Below are 9,063 nucleotides of genomic sequence, written 5' to 3'. Positions count from 1 at the left end.
AAAGCTGGGCCTGTCCGACAGGGAGCTCAGGAGGGACTCAGCTGCTGCTTTGGGAGGTGGCAGGAGGTGGGGGGAGGGGATAGCCCGACCCTGGCTCCTGAAGCACCCCTCCCCTCCCTTCCTACTTGGGTCCCACACAGCGCCCCTCACTGCATCCTGCCTTGGCCTACCTGTGCCCCACATACACCCCGATGCTTCCCTCCCCGTTGCCTAACCCCGAGCCTGCCTGCCTGCCTTCGACCATCCCCAGTACCCCCATCGTGCCGTGACCTACCTGCACCTGGGGCTCCATTCAGCTTCCCTGCTGGGGACTAGCCTTCTTGGACATGTGCGTCTCCTGGCAAGCTCTGGAGCCCTGAAGTACCTGAAATAACCGTAAGTTCAGGAAAAGAATAAAGCTCAATAATAAAGAAAATCTCTATCATTTTATTCATTGAATCATGTTGTTTATGTTTACATATAAAATATGCATATCTGTGTGCATATGCATGACTATATTTTGCGTTTCTATGTAATAAAATTACATATGAATATTTTATTTCTTTAAAACATTGAAGCATTGTGGCAAAATGTTAGCATTTAAAAATCTTTCTTCTAAGAAATCAAATCATATACAAATGCTTGAAGTTTCTTTTTCACCTTTCCTTTATCCCATTCCCTTCTTTCCATCCAAAGACATAACTGTTATCCTGAAGTCAGTGTTGTTTTACTTTCCCAGCTTTTTTTTTTTTTTTTTTTTTGCCAGTCCCGCGGCCTGGGGAGGGTGGGGCTCCGGCGAAAGGATAAGGGGCGGGTTCCCCTCCTGATGTCAGAGAAGCTCCCTAAAGGGAAGCGGCCTGCTCATCTGCCCTCACCTCAGGCTGCCGCGAACCATTCAAATGGCCCGCGCCAAGAGGTAACCGGCGCTCGTGATTGGCTGAGCCGGACCAGGGCCCCTGGGCGGGGCCGGTCCCCTCGAAGCGGCTGCGTGTCCCGCCCCCACGGAGCGGCCGCGGGTCCCGCCCCGCTGGTGCGCATGCGCGCAGTCCCCAGAGGACAGAGTCTGCGCACACCCCCGCCCGGCCTCCGACTCGCGCCGCGGCCCCCTCCCCTGTCCGCAGAGGCTTGTCGGCTAGGCGAGACAGCAAGAGCTGCGGCCGGCAGGGGGCTGTGCGGACCCAAGGCGGCTGCGGTGGCGCCGGCCTGTGGAAAATGCCACCAGGCGGCGCTTCGGTTCGTTGCTCGTGTGACGGCCGTTCCCCGCCCCCCCACCCCTGAACCCCCTGCGACCGCCAGGGAAGAACCAGCCCGCGCAGGGAGTACCGCACCGAGACGCTTCGGCGGGAACGAGGCCGACGGCCGGCTGTGCCGGTTGCGCCCCTGAGGTGAGTGGGGGCGGCGGCGGCGGCGGCGGCAGGGCACGGGGCGCGGGAAGGACGGGGGTTGTGGCGGCTGCCACCCCGGGTCCCCTCGGCGGAGGGAGGCGGCGCGGGCGTCTGCGGGGCTGGGAGGGCCGGCGTCGTCAGTGTTTAGTCTCAGCTATTCTGATGTCTAGTTTTGTGCCCTTTGCTATGTCCAATCCTGTATGAATTTCTGTTTTTATCTGATCGAATGGGACTAGCCCAGTGGTTCTCCAATTGGCTGGACATTCAAATTGCTTGGAAAACGTTTTAAAAACATAGGGGCCTGCAGCCTTCCCCAGACAAGTTAATTCAGAATTTCTGAAGGTGGGGCTGAGGCATTAGTATTTTCTTAAGCTCCCTGTGTGATTTTAATGAGTCCAACAATCACTCCCAACTCTAAAACGTTCTGACATTTTATAAAACTTGCCGATTGAGAACCTCAGCATGTGTTTCAAATGAGTCCAGAGGAGAGAATTTCCAGTGTTAGGTGTTGGTGTTTGTTCTATCAGTTGCATTCACAATGTAGGCTGACAAGGGGAAAAAACAAAGAAACAAAAAAAAAAAAAAAGAAAAAAAAATTAACAGGGAAGGTAGACAGGCCGTGCAAACGAGAGCTCAATCACAGAAGAGCTGTCTCCAGGAGACCAAAGTCATGCTCTTTAACATTCTAAGTGATAGGTTTGTGCAGTGAACCAAATCTGAGCAGTTCCAATGTTTGAAAATGTAATGACTTAAGTAGAAATACTAATATACCCTTCAAGGTCATGAAACAGTTCCTTGGCCTTAGGAAACGTGTAACTTCTGTGAGCTCATGTAGGTCAATTTGATGGGCCTCTTATAACCTTAAGATTCATCTTGCTCCTTATCTTTCCTCTGCATTAAAATATGTTAATACCAGCTTTGGAATCAAATCAATTCTTTTCTTTTTAAATCTGCCTTTTTAAAACTTCCTTTGTATTTGCAGAATTACCAAGGAGTTGTTAAAAATTACCATGTTTTCTAGCTCTGGATGAAATTAAGCAAAGACCGAATTACGAAAAGGTCATCAAAACAAGAGACTATAAAAGAAATGTGAGAATAGTGGTACATTGCTAATGATAGCCTAAAATTTAATTTAAAGTCAGTCCTGAAAATGTGTAATGGTTAAGGATTGAGTTTCTATCCTCATCCACATGTTTAAAGAATCGTCTGTATTGGCTATCTCTAAGCAAATTAGTGGGAATGGGAGAGGGCGGGGAACAACTCACTAAGAATCTACTCATCTATAGTCCTTTTATCTTTTCATTTAGAAGGGTAAGCTACTGAATATCATATATATGATGCGGTACATAAAATGTGATAAATGCTGCACCTAACACACAAAGTCTACAATAGACCATAGATCTGCAAAGAACTATGATCTATGGATGAGAACTAGCAGAGTTAACATCAACCAAGTTCCTAGCAAACGTTGCTAACTTATGGCATAGCTATCATTTCAGACCCAATACCCCCTTTATAAAAGCAAATATTCTGTAGACCCCCTTCCCTTCTAAATGAGGCACTCTATCTTCAAGTAAAATTTTTAACCTAATTTAAGTCAATTTAGAATAATGGAATATATGTTATTGTACCTTCATAACTATACTATATTCCTATTCCTACAACCCACTTAATTATAATAAGTAAGTTAGGATCAGGGAAAGCAATATGAGAAATTATCCCACACGAGAAGTTCAGGAAAAATGAAAGAGCAAAGGCAGAGATGGACTCTAAGCTAATAGCAGACCAGTTTTATCTGTAGACGATCACAGACAAAGGGGGAAAAATACTCAACTGGAGTATGTATAACATGCTAAGATAAATGACAATCTGTCAATATTGACCAAGAATGAGGAAGTTTGATATTCTTGTGAATAAGCTATTTCTAAACGTACTTATAAAAGAATTCATTGTGTCATGACAAGAGTTAAGAGTGCCAATGAAGTGCCCTGGAAACATTTCATCCCAGAGCCAGCCACATGTCCAAAGATGCATTCAGTCTGTGGTGGGAAAGAAAAGTGGGCCGGGGGCTCCAGATGAGGGGAGCCGTGTAGCAACGTGGGGCAAGGACGCAGATGCCAAAGCTGGGCCTGTCCGACAGGGAGCTCAGGAGGGACTCAGCTGCTGCTTTGGGAGGTGGCAGGAGGTGGGGGGGAGGGGATAGCCCGACCCTGGCTCCTGAAGCACCCCTCCCCTCCCTTCCTATTTGGGTCCCACACAGCACCCCTCACTCCATCCTGCCTTGGCCTACCTGTGCCCCACATACACCCCGATGCTTCCCTCCCCGTTGCCTGACCCCGAGCCTACCTGCCTGCCTTCGACCATCCCCAGTACCCCCATCGTGCCGTGACCTACCTGCACCTGGGGCTCCATCCTGCTTCCCTGCTGGGGACTGGCCTTCTTGGACATGTGCGTCTCCTGGCAAGCTCAGGAGCCCTGAAGTACCTGAAATAACCGTACGTTCAGGAAAAGAATAAAGCTCAATGATAAAGAAAATCTCTATCATTGTATTCATGGAATAGTGTTTTTTATGTTTACATATAAAATATGCATATCTGTGTGCATATGCATGACTATATTTTGTGTTTCTATGTAATAAAATTACATATGAATATTTTATTTCTTTAAAACATTGAAGCATTGTGGCAAAATGTTAGCATTTAAAAATCTTTCTTCTAAGAAATCAAATCATATGCAAATGCTTGAAGTTTCTTTTTCACCTTTCCTTTATCCCATTCCCTTCTTTCCATCCAAAGACATAACTGTTATCCTGAAGTCAGTGTTGTTTTACTTTCCCAGCTTTTTTTTTTTTTTTTTTTGCCACTCCCGCGGCCTGGGGAGGGTGGGGCTCCGGCGAAAGGATGAGGGGCGGGTTCCCCTCCTGATGTCAGAGAAGCTCCCAAAAGGACAACGGCCTGCCCAACTGCCCTCACCACAGGCGGCCGCGAATCATTCAAATGGCCCGCGCCAAGAGGTACCCGGCGCTCGCGTTTGGCGGAGCTGGACCAGCGCCCCTGGGCGGGTCCGGCCCCCACGCAGCGGCCGCGTGTCCCGCCCCCACGCAGCGGCCACGGTTTCCGACCCGCTGGTGCGCATGCGCGCAGTCCCCAGAGGAAAGAGTCTGCGCACACCCCCGCCCGGCCTCCGACTCGCGCCGCGGCCCCCTCCCCTGTCCGCGGAGGCTTGTCGGCTCGGCGAGACAGCAAGAGCTGCGGCCGGCAGGGCGCCGTGCGGACCCAAGGCGACTGCGGTGGCGCCGGCGTGTGGAAAACGCCACCAGGCGGCGCTTCGGTTCGTTGCTCGTGTGAAGGCCGTCCCCGCCCCCCCACCCCTGAACCCCCTGCGACCGCCGGGGAAGAACCGGCCCGCGCAGGGAGTACCGCACCGAGACGCCTCGGCGGGAACGAGGCCGACGGCCGGCTGTGCCGGTTGCGCCCCTGAGGTGAGTGGGGGCGGCTGCGGCGTTGGCGGCGGCGGCGGCGGCGGCGGCGGCGGCGGGGCGCGGGGCGCGGGAAGGACGGGGTTTGCGGCGGCTGCCACCCCGGGTCCCCGCGGCGGAGGGAGGCCGCGCGGGCCTCTGCGGGGCGGGGAGTGCCGGCGCCGTCAGTGTTTATTCTCAGCTATTCTGATGTGTAGTTTTGTGCCCTTTGCTATGTCAAATCATACATGAATTTCTGTTTTTATCTCATCGAATGGGACTAGCCCAGTGGTTCTCCAATTGGCTGGACATTAAAATTGCTTGGAAAACTTTTTAAAACATAGGGCCTGCAGTCTTCCCCAGACAAGTTAATTCAGAATTTCTGAAGGTGGGGCTGAGGCCTTAATATTTTCTTAAGCTCCCTGTGTGATTATAATGAGTCCAACAATCACTCCCAACTCTAAAACGTTCTGACATTTTATAAAAATTGCCGATTGAGAACCTCAGCATGTGTTTCAAATGAGTCCAGAGGAGAGAATTTCCAGTGTTAGGTGTTGGTGTTTGTTCTATCAGTTGCATTCACAATGTAGGCTGACAAGGGGAAAAAAAAAAAACAAACAAATAAAAAAAAAAAAACAAGAAAAAAAAATTCACAGGGAAGGTAGACAGGCCGTGCAAACGAGAGCTCAGTCACAGAAGAGCTGTCTCCAGGAGACCAAAGTCATGCTCTTTAAGATTCTAAGTGATTGATTTGTGCAGTGAACCAAATCTGAGCAGTTCCAATGTTTGAAAATGTAATGACTTAAGTAGAAATACTAATATACCCTTCAAGGCCATGAAACAGTTCCTTGGCCCTAGGAAACGTGTAACTTCTGTGAGCTCATGTCGGTCAATGTGATTGGCCTCTTATAACCTTAAGATTCATCTTGCTCCTTATCTTTCCTCTGCATTAAAATATGTTAATACCAGCTTTGGAATCAAATCAATTCTTTTCTTTTTAAATCTGCCTTTTTAAAACTTCCTTTGTATTTGCAGAATTACCAAGGAGTTGTTAAAAATTACCACATTTTCTACCTCTGCATGAAATTAAGCAAAGACCGAAGTACGAAAAGGTCATCAAAACAACAGACTGTGAAAGAAACCTGAGAATAGCGGTAAATTGCTATTGATAGCCTAAAATTTAATTTAAAGTCAGTCCTGAAAATGTGTAATGGTTAAGGATTGAGTTTCTATCCTCATCCACATGTTTAAAGAATCGTCTGTATTGGCTATCTGTAAGCAAATTAGTGGGAATGGGAGAGGGCGGGGAACAACTCACTAAGAATCTACTCATCTATAGTCCTTTTATCTTTTCATTTAGAAGGGTAAGCTACTGAATGTCATATATATAATGCGGTACATAAAATGTGATAAATGCTGCACCTAACACACAAAGTCTACAATAGACCATAGATCTACAAAGGACTATGATCTATGGATCAGAACTAGCAGAGTTAACATCAACCCAGCTCCTAGGAAACGTTGCTAACTTATGGCCATAGCTATCATTTCAGACCCAATACCCCCGTTATAAAAGCAAATATTCTGTAGACCCCCTTCCCTTCCAAATGAGGCACTCTATATTCAACAATAATTTTTAAGTACATTTAAATCAATTTAGAATAATGGAATATATGTTATTGTACATTCATAACTATACTATATTCCTATTCTTACACCCCGCTTAATTATAATAAGTAAGTTAGGATCAGGGAAAGCAATATGAGAAATTATCCCACACGGGAAGTTCAGGAAAAATAAAAGAGCAAAGGCAGAGATGGACTCTCAGCTACTAGCAGGCCAGTTTTCTCTGTAGACGATCACAGACAAAGGGGGAAAATTACTTGACTGGAGTATGTATAACATGCTAAGATAAATTACAATCTGTCAATGTTGACCAAGAGTGAGGAAGTTTGATATTCTTGTGAATGAGCTATTTATAAACGTACTTATAAAACAATTCAGTGTGTTATGACACGAGTTAAGAGTGCCAATGAAGTGCCCTGGAAACATTTCATCCCAGAGCCAGCCACGTGTCCAAAGATGCATTCAGTCTGTGGTGGGAAAGAAAAGTGGGCCGGGGGCTCCAGATGAGGGGAGCCGTGTAGCAAGTTGGGGCAAGGACGCAGATGCCAAAGCTGGGCCTGTCCGACAGGGAGCTCAGGAGGGACTCAGCTGCTGCTTTGGGAGGTGGCAGGAGGTGGGGGGAGGGGATAGCCCGACCCTGGCTCCTGAAGCACCCCTCCCCTCCCTTCCTATTTGGGTCCCACACAGCACCCCTCACTCCATCCTGCCTTGGCCTACCTGTGCCCCACATACACCCCGATGCTTCCCTCCCCGTTGCCTGACCCCGAGCCTACCTGCCTGCCTTCGACCATCACCAGTACCCCCATCCTGCCGTGACCTACCTGCACCTGGGGCTCCATCCTGCTTCCCTGCTGGGGACTGGCCTTCTTGGACATGTGCGTCTCCTGGCAAGCTCAGGAGCCCTGAAGTACCTGAAATAACCGTACGTTCAGGAAAAGAATAAAGCTCAATGATAAAGAAAATCTCTATCATTTTATTCATGGAATAGTGTTTTTTATGTTTACATATAAAATATGCATATCTGTGTGCATATGCATGACTATATTTTGCGTTTCTATGTAATAAAATTACATATGAATATTTTATTTCTTTAAAACATTGAAGCATTGTGGCAAAATGTTAGCATTTAAAAATCTTTCTTCTAAGAAATCAAATCATATGCAAATGCTTGAAGTTTCTTTTTCACCTTTCCTTTATCCCATTCCCTTCTTTCCATCCAAAGACATAACTGTTATCCTGAAGTCAGTGTTGTTTTACTTTCTCAGCTTTTTTTTTTTTTTTTTTTTTTTGCCACTCCCGCGGCCTGGGGAGGGTGGGGCTCCGGCGAAAGGATGAGGGGCGGGTTCCCCTCCCGATCTCAGAGAAGCTCCCAAAAGGGCAGCGGGCTGCCCATCTGCCCTCACCTCAGGCGGCCGCGAACCATTCAAATGGCCCGCACCAAGAGGTACCCGGCGCTCGCGATTGGCTGAGCCGGACCAGCGCCCCTGGGCGGGGCCGGTCCCCTCGCAGCGGCCGCGTGTCCCGCCCCCACGGAGCGGCCGCGGGTCCCGCCCCGCTGGTGCGCATGCGCGCAGTCCCCAGAGGAAAGAGTCTGCGCACACCCCCGCCCGGCCTCCGACTCGCGCAGCGGCTCCCTCCCCTGTCCGCGGAGGCTTGTTGGCTCGGCGAGACAGCAAGAGCTGCGGCCCGCAGGGGGCTGTGCGGACCCAAGGCGGCTGCGGTAACGCCGGCGTGTGGAAAATGCCACCAGGCGGCGCTTCGGTTCGTTGCTCGTGTGACGGCCGTTCCCCGCCCCCCCACCCCTGAACCCACTGCGACCGCCAGGGAAGAACCGGTCCGCGCAGGGAGTACCTCACCGAGACGCTTCGGCGGGAACGAGGCCGACGGTCGGCTGTGCCGGTTGCGCCCCTGAGGTGAGTGTGGGCGGCGGCGGCGCTGGCGGCGGCGGCGGCGGCGGCGGCGGCGGCGGGGCGCGGGGCGCGGGAAGGACGGGGGTTGCGGCGGCTGCCACCCCGGGTCCCCGCGGCGGAGGGAGGCCACGCGGGCCTCTGCGGGGCGGGGAGGGCCGGCGCCGTCAGTGTTTATTCTCAGCTATTCTGATGTCAAGTTTTGTGCCCTTTGCTATGTCCAATCCTATATGAATTTCTGTTTTTATCTCATCGAATGGGACTAGCCCAGTGGTTCTCCAATTGGCTGGACATTCAAATTGCTTGGAAAACTTTTTAAAAACATAGGGGCCTGCAGTCTTCCCCAGACAAGTTAATTCAGAATTTCTGAAGGTGGGGCTGAGGCATTAGTATTTTCTTAAGCTCCCTGTGTGATTATAATGAGTCCAACAATCACTCCCAACTCTAAAACGTTCTGACATTTTATAAAACTTGCCGAGTGAGAACCTCAGCATGTGTTTCAAATGAGTCCAGAGGAGAGAATTTCCAGTGTTAGGTGTTGGTGTTTGTTCTATCAGTTGCATTCACAATGTAGGCTGACAAGGGGAAAAAAAAACAAAAAATAACATGAAAAAAAATTAACAGGGAAGGTAGACAGGCCGTGCAAACGAGAGCTCAGTCACAGAAGAGCTGTCTCCAGGAGACCAAAGTCATGCTCTTTAACATTCTA

Source organism: Camelus bactrianus, unplaced genomic scaffold, assembly GCF_048773025.1.
Source record: "Camelus bactrianus isolate YW-2024 breed Bactrian camel unplaced genomic scaffold, ASM4877302v1 HiC_scaffold_21, whole genome shotgun sequence".
Classification (NCBI taxonomy): Eukaryota; Metazoa; Chordata; class Mammalia; order Artiodactyla; family Camelidae; genus Camelus; species Camelus bactrianus.
Note: the sequence above shows the minus strand (reverse complement) of the source record.